General features: G+C 39.9%; 1 pseudogene; it reads left to right on the top strand.

Annotated features, from left to right (window-relative positions):
• LOC149024390 (uncharacterized) overlaps positions 1 to 25,353 on the top strand; it is an 82,343-nt pseudogene that overhangs the window by 31,187 nt on the left and 25,803 nt on the right.

Raw genomic sequence — 25,353 nt, forward strand, 5'->3', positions numbered from 1 at the left:
AGTCAAAGGGCACCATAGGAAATGTCCCATATAACTTCCACTGATGTCCAAGGACAGAAATGTCAAAAGGACATTCCCCATTCCCAAATCATACCTAAACAATCACATTCCCAATTCAGTCACAACATACATAACTGATATTCCAATATATAGTAGATAACCATATATACATGATCAATTAAATAAGAGAATTACATGAACAAGATCTACTGTACTTAAAGTACTTACAACAGTGATATCATAATAAGAAAATGTAAGAACAATAATAATCTCTTGAAATTCCCAAATTAGAAACTAAGATCATGCAATCTAGGTTATTATGGAAACAATCGTCCTTACCTTAAATAGCTTCGAAAAAATTCCGGAGAAACAAGAGGATAAGTTCAAGGTTAGCAAACAAACCCTAAACAAGCTTGAATACAACATTAGGAACAAGCCCTAGAAGAATAGAGGTCAAACAGATCAAGATGGATAGCAAAGACCATTACTATCAGCTTGGGCAGCCTGTTGGGTCAATTGGCTTAGTCGACTAGACAGTCGACCCAATGAACAATACGCATTAGAAATCAAAATTTTGATCCGAAACTTATCTTCCACTATTCAAAACACTTCGAAAACTCAAAGGAATATTAGGAATAATAATCTAAGACTAACTAGCATAGATTAGACACCAACAATGATCATAAACATGACTTTCTAAATTGATCAAAAACAGGGTTTTCATAGCAAGTAGTCCATAGATTCAATGGAGAGGCTAGAGAGAATAAGGATTCACTCTAGATGAATAACAATAGAAGATCAGAGATCAGAACTAACATGAGAATGGATCTAACATGCTAGAGAAATCAAAACAATAAGATTGATCATACATTCATGAAGATATCATATGATCTCTTCTTAGAATCAACCATGTAGATCATAGAAGTGTTGGAGTGAATGGGGATTCACTCACAACTATAGAGATTGTGTTTGCAAGGATGCAATACCATCATCATTGTCACATCCAGCCAGCCGGTACCCTATCTACAATACCCGGAGGAGTGATCCATAGCCCCGAAGATCAAGTTTAGGAACGATCATATCCACTTAGCACAATAATATAATCAAAAGCAAGAACAAATCATTGTATTCAAATAATTTAATAATAAAAGCCAAGAAAGGATCACAAAAGAACATCACATTGCGGAAAACGATACCAATAGAATAAATCAAAATGTAGAGTGAGGCGGAAACTCACTCCACAGTAGCAGCGGAAAAGTAGATAAAAAAGATAGATTACAACCGGTTCCCAAAATAAAAGGGGAACAAACAAGGTCTCAACGAATCTAATAAAAATAAAAAAAGAGAATGAGACAATGTCCCATCGCTGTCACACAGGTGCAAGAGTCGAACTACTCCTAATAAGCATCAGTCTAGTACTGGTAGTCTTCACCGACGTAGTCACCATAACTAGTACCTTGAGTACCATATGAATCATCAACTTGGTCTTCATAGTATTGACCATCATAAACAGTAGTACCTGCAGGTTAGTCTAATAAAAGATGTTGCAAAAAGGAGTGAGTTCAAAAGAACCCAGCAATGTAGTTCAATCCATAATACCATAATAACACATGATAGCAAATCATACAGAATGCACAATGTTATGAAACAAACAATGCAGATATGCTTCTAACTCTATGTATGCTGGTCTTTGTTGGCAGACATGCTTTAAGTCATAGCACCATACTCCCATGGGTAGGGTCTCAAATCACTCTCCCTCAGCCTTCCCAGCATCTTGGGTTCTCCAGTTGGCAATGGGTAATGAAACCTTCTCGGACAACCTTGGCTGGGGTTTAGGTCAACGCTCTCTCACACCTTCGTTTGGTTTGAGTACTAGCGCCTGTCAGGGTTAAGCCTAGCTAAATGCAACTCTTCTACTTAGTTATATCAACTTAGATCTAGATACTTCCATTCCTCGCCTCGGGCGATCCTTTTCAGTATCCTTCTCCCTAGAGTCAGTGTATCCTATGGCTACAACCAACTTGGACTACGGACTCATCAACCCTATTGGTCAGTTACATCAAGCTAACAGGAAGTTCATGTTTCCTCTCACGGGTTGGTTACCGGTCTTGATTTCAGGGGCCCTTGTTCCACTTTTGCAACCGTACCAATGAATGGCCTCTCACGAGTATCCACAATTTGATTCATGTCCTCTCACGGATGTAACTCACCTGTATCCTGAGGGCCCACAAATCCCCATTGCTACCATGGGTAGCTCAATCTCAATTCCCTTCCGATCGGGTCTAATATAATAGGGACATCCTAGCCAAACACTTTTAGGCATGCCCTAGGTATGTCAACCAATAATCAGTGAAAGCATCAAGGGGCACCATAGGAAAATGTCCCATACCAACCTCCACTGGTGTCCAAAGACAGAAATGCCAAAATGGCAGTCCCCAATCCCCAATCACAACCTAGGCAATCGCATTCCCAATTAGTCATTCACAAGCACAACTGATAATATAAAACATAAGTAAGTAACCATTCATACTTAATTGAAATAACAATTGAATTATAAGAACAAGTACTATTGTAGTTGAAAACTACAACAGTAATACAAATATAAGAAAGATGATATGGCAATAGTAATGATCATGTAATCTAATTCAAAGACATGCATACTAGGTTATTAGGGATCAACCATCCTTACCTTAAGTAATCTTTAAAGAATTCCGTAGAATAATGAGGAAGAGGTCCAAGACTAGCAATTAAACCCTAAACAAGCATATAATAATAATTAGGAATAAGACTTAGAAGATTAGAAGTCAAACGGAAGCAAACAGAGCTGATTTTAGGCTACTGACTCTATTGGTTGATTGGTTGGTCTACTGGCCCAGTTGACCAACCAGTTGACCAATGGAACAGCATGGGGCTGCAAACCCTAATTTGGTCATAACTTCTTCGTTTGAAGTCCGATTGCTCTGAAATTCAAAGGGGAGCTTCCTAGAACATATTAGGACTATCTAAGAAGGTCAAAGCATCAAATCATGGTCAAAAGATAGGATCTTGATTGAGCCATAACAATTTAGGGTCTCATCATATATAGTCCTTGGCTCTCATGGAAAGGCTAGGGATACTAAAGATTCACCCTAGGGAATAAAGAATAAGAAATCACATCAAGAAAAACTTTGGGGATGAACCCACAATTAATAAAGGATTAGGGTTTCCTAATTTGGTTACCTCTCATGAGGGTTACCAAAATCAACTCTCACAAAATAACCCAAGGTAGGTTCAGAGAAGGTAAGGGAAACATAGAATTAGTATTTCAAAATCAAGAATGGCATTGGGAAGGATCCACCAAGTTAACATAAACAATGGTTTTAACCAAATTGGTTACCCTCTCATGAGTGTTACCCAAGGGTTTCCTCTCAAAATCTCCCTACTTTTGGTTTCCAATGGTCCAAGGAACATTAGGGATCAACCCCTCAATCATGACACAAGGGAAGGTCATGGTAATGGTATGAGACCTTTCCCACAATCATAAACTTTGTAGGAAAAACAATACAAGGGAGTAATCAAGAATTCAGGTAAAATCAAGAAACAAAAACATCACCATATGGTTCAAGAATATAGAGTGAATGGGGGATTCACTATATGGCTAGGATAAACAAAAAAGAGGCCATTACAGTTGTCACATCCACCCAGCCGGTACCCCATTTGGAATACCCGGGATGTGATCCACAGTCCAAGGATCAATGATCTGAGGTCCATGCCTCCCACATACACGGTAACACAATCATGAACAATAATAATCAATGGTAAAACAGCTAATATCAAGTATCATGAATAAGACAAGATTAACTAAATCAGAGTGCGGAATATAGATAATAAATAAGGTATGATCAAAATCATAAAGGGTGAGAAGGTATGGTAGTTACCCTCTCAGAGCAGCGGAAAAGTATTAAATCAAGTTAGTTACATATCCAAGTATCACCGGAATAATTCAAAGACAAGTTAATTACAAAATCCAAGGTTCCACTAATACACCAGGGGAATGGGGCACTATGCTAGGGTTTCTTCTATACTAATGGTAGTCTCCTCAATAGTACGGATGAAGTAAACCCAGCACTGCCGCTCCCGCACAACTGTGGGGCTAACCCTGGTGCGAATAATAATCCTCCTCGGCTTCAATATACGAATCCTCACCGACACCACTACCCGGAGGGTAGTATGTGGAATCATAGTCCGCCTCATAGGAGGTGCCATCGTAATCTTCGGTACCTGGAATGTAATCTAAAACATTTGCACAAAAGGAATGAGTTCGAAGAACTCAGCAAGGAAGTTATTCCATAATTAGAAATCATACACATTCAGAACATATAATAATGCAATGTGATATGGAACATATGATGCAGATATGAGCCTAATTCTATGAATGCTGGTCTCTAAGGTAGACATGCTTTAAGTCATAGCACCGTACTTCTCTGAGTCGTCAGTCACTCTCCCATTTCCATATCTTGGGAATGCCCGAGGAAGAGAAAGTCATCAAAAACCATGGTAAGGGGATCGGTCACCGCTCTCTCACATCACCAATTGGTCAAGTACTGGCACATGTCACAGTAAAGCCTAGCCCAATGCAAGTCATCTACTCAGTCGGTCAAGTCAGATTCAGATACGTCCATTCCTCGCCCCCGGCAATCCTTTCCGGTATCCTTCACACTAGAGTCAGCGAAATCCCGGATTTCGGACTCATAAACCCTATTGGTCATCCACATATAGTAAACGGGAAGCTCTCACGTCCTCTCACGGATTGGTTACCGGTCTTGAGCGCCCGTGAGCCCAAGTCTATCCATATGCAACTCTACCAATAAATGGCCCCTTTCAGGTATTCGTAGCATGGTTTATGTCCCCTACCGGATTGGCTACCGGCCTAGAGCGCCCATCCAACCATACACTACCACGGGTTGTTCGGTCTCAATGCCCTTCCGATTCGGGTCTGACACGACAAGGATGAACCTAGCCACACAACTAGACAATCCTATGTATGTCATCCAATAACTCGGGAGAGTGTCGATAGGCACCATCGGAGAACATCCCATACTATTCCCTCCGATGCCCAAGGACAGAAGTGTTAGTAGGACACCCCCAAATCCCAAGTCATACGTAAGAAATCACACATCAAATCTCATCATTTCTCATGCATCCAATGCATATTCACAATAGTAATCAAATCATGATATTGAAACGAATCATTATAAACATAAGCAAATCAAAATGATAGAGTAACACAACAAATGTATAAAGATTTAAATGTTACTGTTCTAACACATATGTAACAGTATCATAATGATTGAAAGAAATTTAGGGATTTCATTCTTTGAATAAAGCATAGTTGAATATTTGATGACTTATATGTTTATGGATATAACCATCCTTACCTTGGATGAGTTGATGATGAATTGAGAATACCAAGAATAGTCCAATAGAAGTGTTAAGGCCCTAAACAAACATCAATAATAAGTTAGAAAAGAAGTCGGGAAGATCGAATGTCATTTGAGTCAAAACTGACCAAGGTTGCTGTTAGCAACAACTTTGGTCGAGGGTCTTGGTCGATGGTATCGACCAAAATGATCGACCAAAATAGTCCTCGGGCAGAATAGTGGATTTTGGGGATTTTGGTCCGAAATGAGTCTTCCGGTGTTCGGATCAATCTGAAACTTGTCCAATGGTCTAATTAAAAAGCCCCAATTTGAGTTATCAAGTTCAAGTGATAAACATCATGGCATGAGTTGGAATTGATTGCATTGATGAGGAATAGCATGCAATAGCTAGAGGAACTAATAGAAATTCGATTGGAATCATAATGGCAATGTTAAACATGAACATAATACACTCTATAGCTCAGTTTGATATCAAATGGTATGATGTTAATAGGTAAATCATGGAATACATATGCTAGGCATGAGATATAAGCATTAGCATCAATGAATGGCTAAGGGAATCATGGATTGAGCATGAGTAGGCACTTGGAGTGGTGGTTGCAAGGTTGCAGCACCATTCCAAATGTCCCATCAGCAAGATGACAATAGAAAAGAGTAGGAAATGGTAGGGTAGAGAGTGGAATGAAGAGTCATACCTTAGTGTGGAAGATGAAGGCAAGAATCAATGATAAACTAAGTGTATTTGATGAGATACCCTTCACACTAACCAAGGAGTTGCTTTGGGAAGCTCTCCCCACGTTCCCAGGTGAGAAAAATGATTGCAAAAGGCTCAAGGCTTGAGGTCATATTAAATAGAAAAGGAATATTCCATGGAATTATTAACTTGGAAGACTGGGACATTTTGGTCGATGGTCCTTGGTCGATGGTATCGACCAAAATGATCGACCAAAATGTTTTCAGCAGAAAACTTAGGTTTAGAACAGCAACTTCAAGTAGGGATTTGAAAGGCTATACAAGGTCAAATTGAGTGAGGTTTTCTTCCACAATTCAATCAAGAAGTCTAGTTTCGGGGAATACCTTCGGATTGTGCATAGGAGGTCATTTGGTACATCAACCATTTTAATCTTCTCCGATGCGCAGACCTTCCTTAAACACTGACAATGCATAACAGGGGACATGCAAGCCAGGGCCGGCTCCAAACAGACACAACCGGAGGCCAAAACCCTCCACCGCGGGCCCGGACCGAACACGGGATCGGGGGGCAGGTAGAAAGGGCGGTTTCAGGAATCCTCCATATCGAAGATTAGGAGTATAGAAGAAAGAATGAATCAAAGAAGAAAAGAATCGGTTACTAACCTTTTAGAAGAAGAATCAACGACAAAACTCTAACGGATGCTTGAGGATCTTCCTTGGCTTTGGAGAAGAGGTTCTAGGGTTCTTCCCACGTTCTCCGAGGCTTAGAACTGATGTGAGTCAAAAACACGGAATTCCCCTCTTTAAATAGCATAAAAAGTCCTAAAATCACCAGGATTTGCAATTTTAACCTTGCTGACCCTGTTGATCGATTGGTTGGTCGATTGGCCAGTCAACCAATCAGTCGACCAACAATAACAACAACTCCAATTTAGGGAAATGATGGTCCAAACCTTAATAACTTTGAATGGGCTTCTCACAATACATCATACAACTTACCTAGCATTGAGGAATGCCTTCAAACCATGTCCAACTAGGCTTTAGGTCCAACAACCAGGCTCTCCTTCATCAATGTGCAGTTCAACTCCAAATCAAGCAAGGTTTCCAAGTATAGAGCACCATCATCAATTTTCATGGGTTTTTTGGGTTAAACACCATGTCTTCAACTGAGATGGCCCATAAAGGCTTCTTCTTTCACTTTGGGTCTTAGGATCTACACTAAGGGAGAGGTCTGACTTGACTTCCTAGGACCTTCCAAGGATAACAACACTGTACTTAAGGTCCAACTTCAAGGTCAAACTTGAAACAAGCCCTTCTTCACCCAAAATATATAGGGTGTCTAGGTTAGGTTTGGGCTGGATTTCACAATCATAGTCATAGAGATGAAGAACAATCAATGAAGAGTAGATCAAAGAGTATAATAAGAGATTACAATACCAGAATGAGGAACCAAGGATGAAGAACTTGAGAATTTGCAAGTAGATCTTCCACAATACATAGAGAGGCTTTGAGAGAGGCTTCCCACGTTCTCTAGAGGTTTTAGAAACAAAAGAGGCTAAGAAGCATGAAGTCCTATTAAATAGAACATCAAAACCCTAAATAGAGGATCTTATACTATGAAGCCCGACCCTAACCTTAACCCGGATACTCTTTGATTGTAGGTCCGAAGACCCGAAGTAGAAGTGAAAGTCAACCATGGGCCATATTGGTAGAAGATATAGTGTTCGACTCCGAACCTATGGAGATTGAAGATGATGCCCCATACTTAAAGACAATGTTGGATATAGGGAAGAGACTGCACCTTGATGAATAGAAGATTAGTTGATGACCTTAGAGCTTGGTGGGATATGATTTAAAGCCATTTTTTCATGCTAGGTATGTTATAGAATATGTGCTTAAAGTTTCGTTTGATTCCGAGTAGTGGAAGACCCTCAAATCTCTGTCTTTGGCTTTGCTGACAGCCTGGGTCGAGTGCTTGGGTTGACTGGGCCATGCTACCCAGCCAATCGACCAAGAGATGCTGAACTCGAACAGAATCTTCTGTTTTGAATTTCTTGCTATATATACCCCATGACTTCGTGATTTTATTATCCCTAGCCTCCATAACACTTAGAGAACGAAGGGAAACCATCTCCAAGCCTCCAAGAGTGAAGAAGAAGATCCAACCTTGCAAACTTGCAAGCTCTCTCTCTTGTTCTTCAATTAAAGGTTAGTATTCAATCTTTTGTATTATTGATTCATTCTTTCTATGATCACTCTCATCTTTGAACTGAGATTATGATGAAGATGCTACAACCTTGTAGTCATATCTTTACAATCTCTTTTCATTCTCTTGTGCTATGATCATCTCAGTCATTCTTAACATGATTCTTATGATTTCTTCTTAAACTATGATAATATTCCTATTTTGATTCATTCTAGCATTATAGATGCTTCTTTATGATTATTCATACCTCCGATCTATTGTGTTCTTGTACTAGAATGAGATCTAATCATCTCTAGTTCATCTCTTTCATTCATAGCATGTTTACAATGAAAACTATGATTTTTACCAAAATAGAAACTATGATTCTAAATTAGTAAGTAATGGTTTTAATGGTGGTTTGATGTCTAAATTATGCTTTTTAGTCTTAGACTACTGTGTTAGACAATCCCTCCAAGTTTCGTCGCATTCCGGTTTGTGTAGCATAGGTTTCGGATCAAGATTCTCTTTTTATTTCCGGATTTGCTCTTGGGCAGATTGCCTGGGTCGACTGGAGCACTCAACCCAGCCAATCAACCTGCAAGAACAGAATCTGTTTTCTTCGTCCGATTTGATTCGATTCATGCTTATTCTTTTATGACTACTTCCTAATGATTGTGTGATGCTATTCTAGGGTTTATTTGCTTACTTTGGATTCATCCTCTTGTCCGTACGGAATACATTCGAATCTATTTAAGGTAAGGAAAGTTGTTACCATATTAACATAGATTGCATAGATTTAGTTTCTCAATTGGGAACTAATTAGATTTGCTACTGTTATGTTAGTTTCTATTATGATATGAATGCTGCAAGTACATTAGGATCTTATTTCCTTATTTATTTATGTACTTGATTATGTATGAATACTTACTCATGTATGTTTCTTATTTATTTAATCTGTCTTATTATACTCTTTCAAATGATGAGATATCTGTCGTGGATGATATGAATGAATTATGATTGTGATTGTTTAGGTATGATTTGGGATTGGGGAATGTCCTTTTGACATTTCTGTCCTTGGACCTCATTGGGAGTAGTATGGGATATTTTCAATGTTGCCCTTTGACACTTTCCCGGATTATTGGTTTTCATACCTAGGACTTGTCTAGCAGTGTTTGGCTATGTTATACCCCTGTTATATCAGACCCGATTCGGAAGGGTATTGAGACCGAACGACCCGTGGTAGCAATGGGGATTCATGGGTGCTCAAGACCGGTGAGTTAAATCCGTGAGGGGACATGAATCACATTGTGGGGACCATTTATGGGTAGAGTTGCATATGGATAAACTTGGGCTCATGGGCGTTCAAGACCGGTAACCAACCCGTGAGAGGACATGAGAGCTTCCCGTTTACTATATGTGGATGACCTATAGGGTTGATGAGTCCGTATTTGAGAGAGTCGGATACGCTGACTCTAGTGTGAAGGATACCGGAAAGAATCCCGAGAGGGGAGGAATGGACGTATCTGGATCTGAGTTGATGTAACTAAGTAGAAGACTTGCATTGGGCTAGGCTTTACCCTGACATGCGCCAATACTTAGACCAAACGGTGATGTGAGAGAGAGGTGACTTAACCCCCAACCATGGATTGTCCGAGATGGATGAAGGACCCACTACCAACCGGCGTTGTGAGATGAGACCTACCCAAAGAAGTATGGTGCTATGACTTAAAGCATGTCTGCCTATAGAGACCATCATATATAGAGTTAGATTCATACATGCATTGTCTGTCTTATATCATATCACTTTATGCTTTGTTTGTGATACTATGTTATTTATGCTATTATGGAATAACTTGCCTTGCTGAGTTTCTTTTGAAACTCACTCCTTTTGTACAATATCTTTTGTTAGATTATTCTACAGGTTTTGATGGCTATGAAGCGCAATATGGGGAAGCGCAAGATGAAGAAGCGTACCATATGCAAAGTGTTGGCGACTACGAAGATTACCTTGAGGATCCCTCGAGTGGTCTCTCTTGTTACCAGGATTAGCCCTACTGTGGAGTTGGAGCCTCACTCTACTTTAGATTTATATATCTATTGGTATCATTTCCGCACTCTGATGATTATCTCGTTACTTAACTATGATTCATTTGAATAATATTGTTAACATTGATTTAGTCTTGTTGTTGATTATATTGTTGTGAATGTGGGAGGTTGATTTTACTAACTACTGGATCTTGTGGACTGTGGATCACACACTCGGGTATTCCAGATATGGTACCGGCTGGGTGGATGTGGTTGGTATCAGAGCCCACAGTTCCAAGTGAAATCCTAACCATAGAAACAATGATAGAACATTTCTGAGTCATAAATCCAAAAGTGACTCAAGTATTCTTAGAATTGAATAATAGAACATTTGAATTAGAAACTGAAAAGTGAAGAATAATATACTCTGAATAATACACAATAATTATGATTTAACAAACATCACTTAACACAACAAAAGAAAATGCATATTGTACAATAAGACGGTGAAACAAAAGCGAACTTCATTAATTCTAGGAAAGTTCTACAACAAGTTACATTTGAGAAACATAAAAGGAAATCCTAGTAAAATCTATCTAGACTACTATCTCTGCTCTCTAAGTACTCTAACATCCTCTACAACCTGAGTCAACTGTGACTCCATCCTGTCCTGTCTCGCCTCTATCCTCCCTAACATGGAAGTCATAGAGCGCATCTGTGCACACAACTCTGCAGTCTCTGGAACTGTTAGTGAAGGGCCTCCGGTCTAAAAGTGTGATGATGTGGGAATATCCTGATGACCCTGATCTGCCTCACACATCTCAATGTCATCTCCTGCCTGGTCATCTGTATCTGGACCCACATCGTGATCACCATCATCTTACTCATCATCATCCTCATCAGTCTTAAGACCATCCTCATCAGTCTCAAGACCATCCTCATCATCTGACCTCTTAGTCTGAGTAATCTGCATCTGCCGAATAGTGTGGTCCAGATGGCATAGCCAAGCAATTGTGTCTGCATCGGTGTATCCTCCAGCCTCACGCCGAAATGCCGAAAGATAAGCGTGAGTAGACGTCTGAAGCAAAGGTTCCGTATGCCCGGTGACGTCACGACCTCTAGCATGACATTCTGAATGATGAAGGAAAGATCAATCTCGAAACCCCGGTATATGCGGTAAATCAGTAGAGCATCCATCACTAATACTCTCTCGTGATCCCCCGCCTTTGGGACGATGTTGCGACCCACAATGCGACCGATGATTCTAGCCGAATTTGTCATCTGTGCACTAGTCCGTGGTGTGTAGCACCTATCATCTCTCCAAAGTGTGATGCAAACCTCATGCAGCTCATGTGGTAGTAAGAAAGCATTTATCTCTGCCCCAGTCGGTATCCATACACACTCATAAGGATAGTGTGGTACCCTGAAGATCTCTGCCAGTGTACTAGTAGAAAATCGAATCCGTGTCTCTCGAACTCGACTCTCTAGGATCAACTCGAATGGACCTCGTCTCCGACCCTCCTCGACTGATGTAAGGTTGCTGTAGAACAACCTCACTAAATCTAGATAAACTGGAAGATCCTCAGTGAAAAGATGCGTCCACTCCATCGTATCGAATCTCTGACGGATCCGAAATGCGGTAAGCTGTCGTAGCCTGAGTAATCTACCATACTCAATGCGGCACCGCTCAAAGAAGGCCTCATATAAGTACTCTGCTCGGGGTGTACTGAATAGGTCTCTACGGTTAACTACATCTCTCGGCTCCAAAAGTGGAACCTGACCTCTGGGCTCGCCTCTACCTTTCCAACCACCCATGTGTCGTCCACGAGGGGGCACGATGTTTTTATAGCTGTAAGAAGACAAGAAGAGACTTGACGTTAGTAGAAATTAAAAAAATTCAGCATGTAGGGTATTTTCGTAATTTTTCGGAAATTTTCGATTTTGGCGAAATTTCAGTTTGGGCATACTAGCATGTGCATGGTACTTAGAATAGTGTGTTAGCATGTTTCATTGGAGGAAAACATCTCAATTTGATGGTTTAAAGGACAAAATTCAGCAAGCATAGAAATGGGGAAAATTCTCAAATTAGGTCAAAATGTGATTTTTAAAGTTTGGAATTGGCTTAATCGATTTAGATACACAAGTTCACCATATCATTGCAAGAATGTAGGAATTGATTTGAAGGCGAAACTCTTTGTGGTTTGAAAGTGAGAGAAGATTTTCGAAAGAGGGTTTTCGGTTGAGAAATCGTTAACAAGAAACCATGAAATCGATAGCAAGCATTGTAAAGACATGGCATTGTATTAAGATTACCTAGAACACATTCCTATAAGTTCCTAGTCATGTTTCCTAGCATTTATAACAAGTAAATCATGATATTTGGAAGAGTACAATTCAGTTTTGAAGTTGTAAAGCAAGGAAAAGAGAAATTTTACCTTTGATGATGTTGCAAGAATGTTGGAGACTTGTTCTTGAAGTTAGATGGACTACAATGACTCTTGAAGACCTTAGAGAACCTTGCCCTAGAGCTCTCCCATGAAGCCTTGTGTTTTGGAATGAGTATGAAATGAAAAATGTGATTTTTAAGGTGTTTTTCGCACACTGTTTGCGTGGGTCGATTGCTTGGGTCGACTGGATGACTCGACCCAGCCACTCGACCCAAGGAGTAAAATTTTGAAGTTTTGGGATGATTTTGGGATTTTGATACATAATTCTTGGGTGACTTTTTGATGATTAAAGTGATGATTTTTAGCCTTATTTGGATATGCTAAGACTAAGGTTAAGTGGTTATTGATGGTATATTGAAAATTTTCGGTGTTTTTGACTTACTTTGATTTTTGCAAAATGGTTGTACTAAGGAATCGCAATATCGGTTCTAATAGTACTGGAAATGAGGAAGAAGTGCTTCATGGAGATACTCCTAATGGTGGCACTGGTCAGCAAACCCATGTGAATGGTGATAATATGACCGGTATACCTAATGCTCCGGAAGTGAATAGTTTTCGTGATATTGCCAACATCATGGGCAACATCATGTAGCAGCAGTCAAATTAGTTCAACCAGATGATGACGGGTTTCATGACTCTTCATACTGAGACTCGTATTGGTGTGAATGGAACTGCTCATACCGTAGTTCCTAATGCGGAAAGGTTAGCTGGAACTCCTCATACTCGTCTGATGGAAAGTTTTCTGAAGATGCAAGTGCCTTCTTTCACTGGTGTTACTAAGCAAACTTTGTTCCCTAACAAGTGGCTGAGGGAATTAGAGAAAACATTCCATCACTTGCAGTGTTCTGAAGCACAGAAGATCTTGTTTGCCGAACAGAAGCTTCAACAAGAAGCCAATGCTTGGTGGACCTCCACTAGTCCTATTTTGGAAACCTTGCATGTTGGTGGATTAACTTGGGGAAATTTCAAGGATGCATTTTGTAAGAACTATTTCCCTAAAGTAGTAACTGACGCTAAGGAAGCTGAATTCATGGCCCTTACTCAAGAACCTTTGTCTGTATTGGAATATCAACAGAAGTTTGAAGAATTATTTTACTTTGCCCCTGATTCTGTAAGACTAGATCGTGCCAAGGCAAAGAAGTTTTTCAAGGAATAGCGTCCTGCAATCAAGGCTTATCTGACTGTGATTTCGATTGAGAGCTACGCTCAGGTAGTTCAACTTTCGAAGAAGATTGAAGAAACTGAAAAGGAAAGTGCGCGTGTGCAAAGGACATGGCAGCCAAGGAACAATGGTTTGGTTGACTGTTCGGAAAGAAGATTCATTAGGCCTACACCGTATCCTACTCCTAGTTTTCAGCCTAGAAGTGTAAGCAAAAATTCTAGTTTTGCACCAGCTGGACAGCAACGTTAATTCAGTGGGAACAAGCCAATTGCGAATGTTCCAAATGCTAAGCCAGTGAGTGTGAACCCTAGACCTATGGGTCCGAAGCCTCCAGTAGTAGTGCCTTCAGTTGGACCGCCGGTTCGTTTCTTTTGTAAGTAGCCCGGTAATTTTGCTCGTACTTGTCCCAAGAAGCCTAATCAGCCCTATGTTCGAAGAGTGTATCTGCCCATGTACCTAGAAAAGTGTTTAGTATATCTGGTACTGAACAAGATGCAAGTCATGAAGTTGTGACAGGTACTTTGTTAATCGCTTCTATTCCTGCATTTGTATTGTTTGATACGGGTGCATCTCATTCGTTCATTTCGTTTGTATTCATTAGGAAGATTGACTTATTACCTAAGAATTTGTCTAGTTGTTTAATGATTAGTACTCCTACTAGATCAGTTGTGAAACTAGATAAGATGATAGAAGATTGTCCCATTTTGATTTGCAAGAAGAAATTGAAAGCCGATTTAGTGATTCTTGACATGAAAGATTTTGATGTGATTCTTGGAATTGATTGGTTGACAGCCCATAAGGCTGTAATTGTTTGTTCTTCGAGGAAAATTCAATTTCAGATTAGTAGTAATTCAGCCTTTGAGTTTCAAGGTGATAAAGGAAGAGTTAGTAAGAAGACTTTGCCTGCTTTGATGCAAGTTTGTGCATTAGTGGAAAGTGCTACAGCTGAAAGTGAAGTCAAGGAAGTGAAGAAGAAACTTGAAGAAGTTGAAGTTGTTTGTGATTTCAAGGATTTCTTTCCGGATGATTTATCAGGATTACCTCCGGATAGAGAGTTGGAATTTTCGATTGAATTAATTCCAGGAGCCGCTCCGGTATCTAAAGCTCCATATAGAATGGCGCCTACCGAGTTGAAAGAACTACAAGACCAGCTGAATGAACTCTCAGATAAAGGTTATATACATCCTAGTGTATCGCCTTGGGGAGCCCCGGTTTTGTTTGTTAAGAAGAAAGATGGTAGTATGCATATGTGCATTGATTACCGTGAGTTGAACAAATTGACCATTAAGAATAGGTATCCGCTGCCTCGGATTGATGATCTTTTTGACCAGTTAAGAGGTGCAGCAGTGTTCTCGAAGATTGATTTGAGATCCGGATATCATCAGTTGAAGGTGAAAGCTAGTGACATTTGTAAGACAGCTTTTAGGACAAGATATGGTCATTTTGAGTTTAGAGTTATGCCTTTCGATTTGACTAGTGCTCATGCTGTGTTTATGGACTTGATGAATCGAGTATTTTATGATGTGTTAGATAAGTTCGTTATTGTCTTTATCGATGATATTTTGATTTACTCAAAGAGCGAAGAAGAGCATCGGAAGCATCTTGGTATTACTTTGCGAAGACTAAGAGAGAAGAAGTTGTATGCCAAGTTTAGTGAGTGTGATTTCTGGCTTCCAAGAGTGGTATTTCTTGGTCATGTTGTTTAAGCCGAAGGTATTTGTGTCGATCCCGACAAGGTTAAGACAGTTGCCGAGTGGGAAAGACCGAAGACGGTGTCAGAAATAAGAAGTTTCTTAGGTTTGGCTGGTTATTATAGGAGATTTATTGAGAACTTTTCTAAGTTGGCTGCTCCTATGACTAAGCTAACTAGGAAAGAGGAGAAGTTTGTTTGGTCTGACGCATGTGAGAAGAATTTTCAAGAATTGAAGGATAGATTGACAAGTGCCCCTGTTTTGACAATACCCGATAATTCTGGTGGTCTGACAGTCTATACTGATGCGTCTAAGATTGGTTTGGGTTGTGTTTTAATGCAACATGGGAAGGTGATAGCTTATGCTTCAAGACAATTGACAGAATATGAGCGGAATTATCCCACTCATGATTTGGAACTTGCAGCCGTTGTTTTTGCCCTAAAGATTTGGAGACATTACTTGTATGGTGAGAAGATTGCGATTTTCACAGATCATAAGAGCTTAAAGTACTTCTGTACCCAAAAGGAGTTAAATATGAGACAAAGAAGATGGTTGGAATTAGTCTCTGATTATGATTGTGATATCCAGTATCATCCTGGTAAAGCAAATGTTGTTGCGGACGCTCTTAGTAGGAAAAGTAACAAGAAGGATCTAGATTTGAATGCTTTGAGCAAGTCGTTGTTGAAGTCAATTTCAGATTTTGAATTGGAAGTTGTTTCACAAAGTTCAGATGTTGTGCTTTCAGCCATGACAGCAAGATCCACCCTTAGGGATCAAATTGTTGCCTTGCAAGATTCGGATCCGGAATTGAAAGAGAAGATAGAGAAGATTTCTTTAAATTCTGATTTGGACCCTGAATTTAGTATATCTATGGATGGTGCCTTATTGTTTAAAGGAAGACTTTGTGTGCCTGCAGTTGAAGAAGTTAAAAAGGAAATTTTGAACAAAGCATACCAGTCGATCTTTACCGTACATCCAGGAGGTACAAAGATGTATAAGGATTTGAAAGAACATTTTTGGTGGATTGGATTGAAGGCTGATGTAGAAGATTTTGTAGCTAAGTGTGAGACTTGTCAACGTGTTAAAGCTATTTGACAACCTCCGTCTGGATTATTGCAGCCCCTACTCTTACCTGGTTGGAAATGGGAGAACATTACTTTGGACTTTGTGACTAGTTTGCCTCGAACAAGTAGAGGTAATGACACTGTGTGGGTAATTGTTGATAGATTGACCAAATCAGCCCATTTTATTCCTATGAAGATCACTCACACTATGGATAAGTTAGCTAGGCTTTATGTGGACAATGTTGTTAGTTTGCATGGAGTGCTTGTGAGTATTGTGTCTGATCGTGACACTAGATTTACTTCAAGATTTTGGAATAGTTTGCAGAAAGCTTTGGGAACCCAGTTGAATTTGAGTACTGCTCACCACCCTCAGTCTGATGGATAGTCTGAGCGGAGAATTCAGATTTTGGAAGATATGCTTAGATCTTGTGTTGTTGATATGAGTGGTAATTGGGATGAACATTTAGCTTTGGTTGAGTTTGCCTATAACAATAGTTATCAGTTGACAATAGGCATGGCTCCTTTTAAATCTTTATATGGAAACACTAGTAGGACACCTCTGTATTGGACTGAAACTAGAGAAAGGAAAGTGTTAGGCCCAGAAATGATTGAAGCTACAAGTGCAATGGTAGATATGATAAGAGGAAGGATTAAGACTGCTCAGTCAAGACAAAAATCTTATGCTAATAGAAGAAGGTCAGATTTGGAATTTCAAGTTGGTGAGAACGTTTTTCTAAAGGTATTTCCTATGAAGGGTGTAATGAGGTTTAATATTAAAGGAAAGCTTAGTCCTGATATATTGGACCTTATGAGATTCTTGAAAGGATTGGATCAGTTGCTTACCGTTTAGCTTTGCCTTCGTCACTCGCTGAGACTCATAATGTATTTCATGTTTCAATGCTTCGGAAGTATGTTGAGAACCTGGATCACATACTACAGCAAGAACCTGAAGGACTTTGTGCTGATTTATCTTATAAGGAAGAACCGGTTAAAATCTTGGATAGAAAGGACAAGCAATTAAGGAATCGAACTATCCCTTTGGTGAAGATTCAGTGGAAGAACCATACCCCTGAAGAAGCGTCTTGGGAGAAGGAAGAAGACATGAAGGAGAAGTTTCCTCATCTTTTTGGAAGTTCAGGTATAGAAAAGAACCTGAGTCAACTATGACTCCATCCTCTCCCTGTCTTGCCTCTATCCTCCCTAACATGGAAGTCATAGAGCGCATCTATGCACAAAGCTCTGCAGTCTCGGAACTCGTTAGTGAAGGGCCTCCGGTCTCAAAGTGTGATGATGTAGGAATATCCTGATGACCCTGATCTGCCTCACGCATCTCAATGTCATCTCTTGCCTGTTCATCTGTATCTGGACCCGCATCGTGATCACCATCATCATCCTCATCAGTCTTAAGACGATCCTCATCATCTGACCTCTCGGTCTGAGTAATCTGCATCTGTCGAATAGTCTTGGTTCCGATGGCATAGTCAAGCAATCGTCTCTGCATTGGTGTATCCTCCAGCCTCACACCGAAATGCATGAAGATAAGTGTGAGTAGACGACCGAAGCAAAGGTTTCGTACGCCCGGTTACGTCACGACCTCTAGCATGACGTTCTTGATGATGAAGGAAAGATCAATCTCGAAACCCTGATATATGCGGTAAATCAGTAGAGCATCCATCACTGATACTCTCCCGTGATGCCCTACCTTTGGGATGATATTGTGACCCACAATGCGACCGATGATTCTACCCGAATCTGTCATCTGTGCACTAGTCCGTGGTGTGTAGCACCTATCATCTCTCCAAAGTGTGATGCAAACCTCATGCAGCTCATGTGGTAGTAAGAAAGCATTTATCTCTGCACCAGTCGGTATCCATACACACTCATAAGGATAGTGTGGTACCCTGAAGATCTCTGCCAGTGTACTAGTAGAAAATCGAATTCGTGTCTCTCGAACTCGACTCTCTAGGATCAACTCGAATGGACCTCATCTCCGACCCTCCTCGACTGATGTAAGGTTGCTGTAGAACAACCTCACTAAATCCAGATAAACTGGAAGATCCTCAGTGAAAAGATGCGTCCACTCCATCGTATCGAATCTCTGACGGATTCAAAATGTGGTAAGCTGTCGTAGCCTGAGTAATCTGCCATACTCAATGCGGCACCGCTCAAAGAAGGCCTCATATAAGTACTCCGCTCGGGGTGTACTGAATAAGTCTCTGTGGTTAACTTTGTCTCTCGGCTCCAAAAGTGGAACCTCGACCTCTAGCTCGCCTCTCCTTCCACCCCCGACGTCCACGTGGAGGCATGATGTCAATATAACTGTAAGAAGACAAGAAGAGAATTGACATTAGTAGAATTTCAAAATTTAGCATGAAGGGTATTTTTGTAAATTTTTAAAAATTTTGATTTTGGAAAAATTTCAGTTTGAGCATACTAGCATGTGCATGATACTTAGAATAGTGTGTTAGCATGTTTTATTGGAGAAAAACTTATCAATTTGATGTATTAAAGGTAAAAATTCAGCAAGCATAGAAAGGGGGAAAAATCTCAAATTAGGTCAAAATGCGATTTTTGAAGTTTGGAATTGGCTTAATCGATTTAGATACGCAAGTTCTTCATATCATTGCAAGTATGTAGGAATTGATTTGAAGGCGAAACTCTTTGTGGTTTGAAAATGAGAGAAGATTTTCAAAAGAAGGTTTTTAGTTGAGAAACCGTTAGCAAGAAACCATGAAATCGATAGCAAGCGTTGTAAAGACATGGCATTGTAGTAAGATCACCTAGAACACATTCCTATAAGTTCCTAGACATGTTTCCTAGCAATCCTAACAAGTAAATCATGATATTTGGAAGAATACATTTCAGTTTTGAAGTTGTAAAGCAAGGAAAAGAGAAATTTTACCTTAGATGATGTTGCAAGAATATTGAAGACTTGTTCTTGAAGTTAGATGGACTAGAATGACTCTTGAAGACCTTAGAGAACCTTGCCCTAGAGCTCTCCCATGAAGCTTGGTGTTTTGAAGTGAGAATGAAATGAAAAATGTGATTTTTAAGGTGTTTTTCGCGCACGGTTTGCGTGGGTCGACTGCTTGGGTCGGATTAAAGACTCGACCCAGCCACTCGACCCAAGGTGTAAATTTTGGAATTTTTGGATAATTTTGGGATTTTGATATATAATTCTTGGGTGACTTTTCGATGATTAAAGTGATGATTTTTAGTCTTATTTGGATATGCTAAGACTAAGGTTAAGTGGTTATTGATGGTATATTGGAATTTCGGTGTTTTTGACTTACTTTGATTTTTGCAGAATGGTTGTACTAAGGAATCGCAATATTGGTTCTAATAGTACTGGAAATGAGGAAGAAGTACTTCATGGAGATACTCCTAATGGTAGCACTGGTCAGCACACTAATGTGAATGGTGACAATACGACCGGTATACCTAATGCTCCGGAAGTGAACGGTTTTCGTGATATTGCCAACATCATGCAGCAGCAGTTGAATCAGTTCAACCAGATGATGACGGGTTTCATGACTCTTCATACTGAGACTCGTACTGGTGTGAATGGAACTTCTCATACCGCTGTCCCTAATGCGGAAAGGTTAGCTGGAACTCCTCATACTCGTCTGATGGAAAGTTTTCTGAAGATGCACGTGCCTTCTTTCACTGGTGTTACTAAGGACACTTTCTTTCCTAACAAGTGGCTGAGGGAATTAGAGAAAGCATTCCGTCACTTGCAGTGTTCTGAAGCACAGAAGATCTTGTTTGCCGAATAGAAGCTTCAGCAAGAAGTAGATGCTTGGTGGACCTCCACTTGTCCTATTTTGGAACCTTGCATGTTGGTGGATTAACCTGGGAAATTCTCAAGGATGCATTTTGTAAAAACTATTTCCCTGAAGCAGTGACTGACGCTAAGGAAGTTGAGTTCATGGCCCTTACTCAAGGACTTTTGTCTGTATTGGAATATCAACAAAAGTTTGAAGAATTATTTTACTTTGCCCCTGATTCTTTAAGACCTGATCGTGCCAAGGCAAAAAAGTTTTTCAAGGGATTGTGTCCTGCAATCTAGGCTTATCTGACTGTGATTTCGATTAAGAGCTACGCTCAGGTAGTTCAAGTTTCGAAGAAGATTGAAGAAACTGAGAAGGAAAGTGCACGTGTGCAAAGGACGTGGCAGCCAAGGAACAATGGTTTGGTTGACCGTTCGGAAAGAAGATTCATTAGGCCTACACCGTATCCTACTCCTAGTTTCTAGCCTAGAAGTGTAAGCCAAAATTCTAGTTTTGCACCAGCTGGACAGCAGCGTCAATTCAGTGGGAACAGACCAATTGCGAATGTTCCAAGTGCTAAGCCAGTGAGTGTGAATCCTCGACCTATGGGTCCGAAGTCTCCAGTAGTTGTACCTTCAGTTGGACCGCCGGTTTGTTTCTTTTGTAAGAAGCCCGGTCATTTTGCTCGTACTTGTCCCAAGAAGCCTAATCAGCCCTATGCTCCTGTAGCGAAGAGTGTATCTGCCCCGTGCCTGGAAAAGTGTTTAGTATATCTGGTACTGAACAAGATGCAAGTCATGAAGTTGTGAAAGGTACTTTGTTAATCGCTTCTATTCCTGCATTTGTATTGTTTGATACGGGTGCATCTCATTCGTTCATTTCATCTGCATTCATTAGGAAGACTGACTTGTTACCTAAGAATCTGTCTAGTTGTTTAATGATTAGTACTCCTACTAGATCAGTTGTGAAACTAGATAAAGTGATAGAAGATTGTCCCATTTTGATTTGTGACAAGAAATTGAAAGCCGATTTAGTGATTCTTGACATGAAAGATTTTGATGTGATTCTTGGAATTGATTGGTTGACAGCCCATAAGGCTGTAATTGTTTGTTCTTCGAGGAAAATCCAATTTCAGATTAGTAGTAATTCAGCCTTTGAGTTTCAAGGTGATAAAGGAAGAATTAGTAAGAAGACTTTGTCTGCTTTAATGCAAGTTTGTGCACTAGTGGATAGTGCTACAGCTGAAAGGGAAGTTAAGGAAGTGAAGAAGAAGCTTGAAGAAGTTGAAGTTGTTTGTGATTTCAAGGATGTCTTTCCGGATGATTTATTAGGATTACCTCCGGATAGAGAGTTGGAATTTTCGATTGAATTAATTCCAGGAGCCGCTCCGGTATCTAATGCTCCATATAGAATGGCGCCTACCGAGTTAAAAGAACTACAAGACCAGCTGAATGAACTCTCAGATTAAGGTTATATACAGCCTAGTGTATTGCCTTGGGGAGCCCCGGTTTTGTTTGTTAAGAAGAAGGATGGTAGTATGCGTATGTGCATTGACTACCGTGAGTTGAACAAATTGACCCTTTTCAACCAGTTAAGAGGTGCAGCAGTGTTCTCAAAGATTGATTTGAGATCTGGATATCATCAGTTGAAGGTGAAAGCTAGTGACATTTGTAAGACAGCTTTTAGGACAAGATATGGTCATTTTGAGTTTAGAGTTATGCCTTTCGGTCTCCTGCTGTGTTTATGGACTTGATGAATCGAGTATTTCATGATGTGTTAGATAAGTTCGTTATTGTCTTTATTGATGACATTTTGATTTACTCAAAGAGTGAAGAAGAGCATCGGAAGCATCTTGGTATTACTTTGCAAAGACTAAGAGAGAAGAAGTTGTATGCCAAGTTTAGTAAGTGTGATTCCTAGCTTCCAAGAGTGGTATTTCTTGGTCATGTTGTTTCAGCCAAAGGTATTCGTGTTGATCCCGACAAGGTTAAGACAGTTGCTGAGTGGGAAAGACCGAAGACGATGTCAGAAATACGAAGTTTCTTAGGTTTGGCTGGTTATTATAGGAGATTTATTGAGAACTTTTCTAAGTTGGTTGTTCCTATGACTAAGCTAACTAGGGAAGAAGAGAAGTTTGTTTGGTCTGACGCATGTGAGAAGAATTTTCAAGAATTGAAGGATAGATTGACCAAATCAGCCCATTTTATTCCTATGAAGATCACTCACACTATGGATAAGTTAGCTAGTGTGAAACCCAGCCCTAACCTTGACCCGGAAACTTTGTTATTTGTAGGTTCAGTGACCCGAAGTAAAGCAAGAAGTCAGCTTTGGGCCATCCCAGTGGAGGACTTGGTGTCTGGCTTTGAATCCATGAGTGTTGATGATGAGGTTCTATTTATGGAAACTGAATCTTGATGAAGATCGGATTAGTTGATGGACTTGGAGTGCTCTCTATCATGGTTTGAAGGCATTTCTACCTATTAGGTAAGTCACTTGGTATGTGTGCAAAACCCCTTTAGGTTTGAATTTGATCTGGGCCTTCAATTCCCTGTTTAGAAGTTGCTGAACTGATTGGTCGACTGGACCAGTAGACCAATCCAATCGACCAATGGGTTCTGTCTTTGGTAATTAGGTCTTGCTTGCTCTATTTAAGTCCAATCTCGAGTCTACTTCGTATTTTCTACCTCCAAACTCTTTGGAACGAACCAAAGACCTCTACAAGTCATCTCCCTTGCGTCCTTGGTGTTTATCTTGACGGATCTTCATCAAAACTCGTGTTCTTACACAAAAAGGTATGTTTACACTCTCTTCTTCTTCATCCTTGTTTTCTTTCCTTTTTGAGTTGAGACAGAGAGGAGATGCTGCATTCTCTCGTAGCAAACATCTCTGAACTTATCTCTCATGATCTTCCTAAGGATTAATGGCTAATGCGATGATCTTAACCATGATCATTGCAAGCTTTTGAAGGAATCATGATCAAATCATGATCTTGTCTTTGTTCATCTTTTGATTCAAATTCTGATCTTCTTAAATACTGTTTTATTGATCATATTAGTAGTCAATCGCTGTGTTTTCTTTACATGAGGTGTGATCTATCAATCTCTAGTTGTTTCTCCTCTATCATACCATGCTTTCTTCAAGAATCATGACTGATACATCTATGGTAGGTTTTGTTTCCTTATTTAGATTTATGTTCTTAGATCTATTTTCTTGAAGATCTAAGTATGCCTTCCATGATATCTTTATCAAAATCAATGATTCATTTTCCTATTGTTCTTGTTTATGATTTGTATCTTGAATTCTTCAAGAACCATGATTGATCTAATTATGGTAACTTTTTGTTTCCTAATTTGTAACTTGAAAACTTGATTCGATTAGTGTTTTGAGGTCCTCTATATGTTAGGATACTACCAATGTAGTTTACCCCTTGTTTAGTACCCTTTTGAACCACCAAATTCGGTTCTTTATTCTTAAAACTCTGATTTTGTAGGCCACTGTCTCCATTGGTCGACTGATTGGTCGACTGGGACAGTAGACCAATCCAATCGACCAATGAGTACAAGCAACTCCAGATTTGGTCTGTTTTGGATGTTTTGATATCTTTTTTGTTAGGGATCTTTCCTAATATATTGTATACACTTGTTTAGGACCTTCTTCTCAAGTTTGTCAAGATCTTACTTGATTTCTTAAGATTCCTTTGCAAGTTATAAAAGGTAAGGATGGTTACTTCCTTAACAACATAAATTGCATATCTTAGTTTCTATATTTGAATCTTGTTAATTTATTTCTTTAATTAGATTCTTACAATGTTATACTACCGTGGTCTTGTCTTGATATCAGTAACATTACTTGTTTATATTAAATTGACTCATGTATGATTTACTTACCAGTTATACACAAGTTGATTGTAATTATTGATTTCTTTCCATATATGAAGTTACCATATATGTGATGTTATGAATTGATGCTTGTGTATGCTTAAGTATGGTTTGGAAAGGAGAGGTGTCCTTTTGACACTTCTGTCCTAGGACTACTAGGGGAATATTATGGGATGTTTCCGGAGATGCCCTTTGGACACCTTCCTAAACTGTTGGATGTCATATTTAGGACTGTCTAGTAGTGTTTGGCTAGGATGTCCTGTTATGTCAGACCCTAATCGAAGGGGTATTGAGACCGAACAACCCGTGGTAGCAATGGGGATTCATGGGCGCTCAAGACCGGTAACCAACCCGGTGAGAGGACAGAATCACATTGTGGGGGCCATTTATCGGTAGGGTTGCATATGGTTAGACTTGGGCTCACGGGCGCTTAAGACCGGTAACCAACCCGTGAGAGGACGTGAGAGCTTCCCGTTTACCATATGTGGATAACCAATAGGGTTGGTGAGTCCGTAGTCAGGGACTATGAGGACTCTAGTGTGAAGGATACCGGAAAGGATTGCCAGGGGCGAGGAATGGACGTATCTGGATCTGACTTGATGTAACTGAGTAGAAGACTTTCATTTGGCTAGGCTTTAACCCTGACATGCGCCGGTACTTAGACCAATGGTGATGTGAGAGAGTGGTGACCTATACCCCAGCCATGGAATATCCTGAGGGATGAAGGACCCATTACCAACTGATGATGAGTGAATGAGACTTTCCTAAAGAAGTACGGTGCTATGACTTAAAGCATGTCTGCCATTAGAGACCAGCATACATAGAGTTAGATTCATACATTCATTGTTCGTCTCATACCATATTGCATTTATGTTTGTTTTGTAATCCTACCATTTATGTTATTATGGATTTAACTGCTTTACTGAGTTTCTTTGAAACTCATTCCTTTTGTACAATGTTTGTTAGACTACTCTACAGGTTCTGAGTATCATGACTGCTCGTATGAAGAAGCGCAAGG

This window comes from Hakea prostrata, chromosome 2, assembly GCF_041222555.1.
Source record: "Hakea prostrata isolate BN-2017 chromosome 2, UWA_Hpros_2, whole genome shotgun sequence".
In the NCBI taxonomy this organism is placed as follows: Eukaryota; Viridiplantae; Streptophyta; class Magnoliopsida; order Proteales; family Proteaceae; genus Hakea; species Hakea prostrata.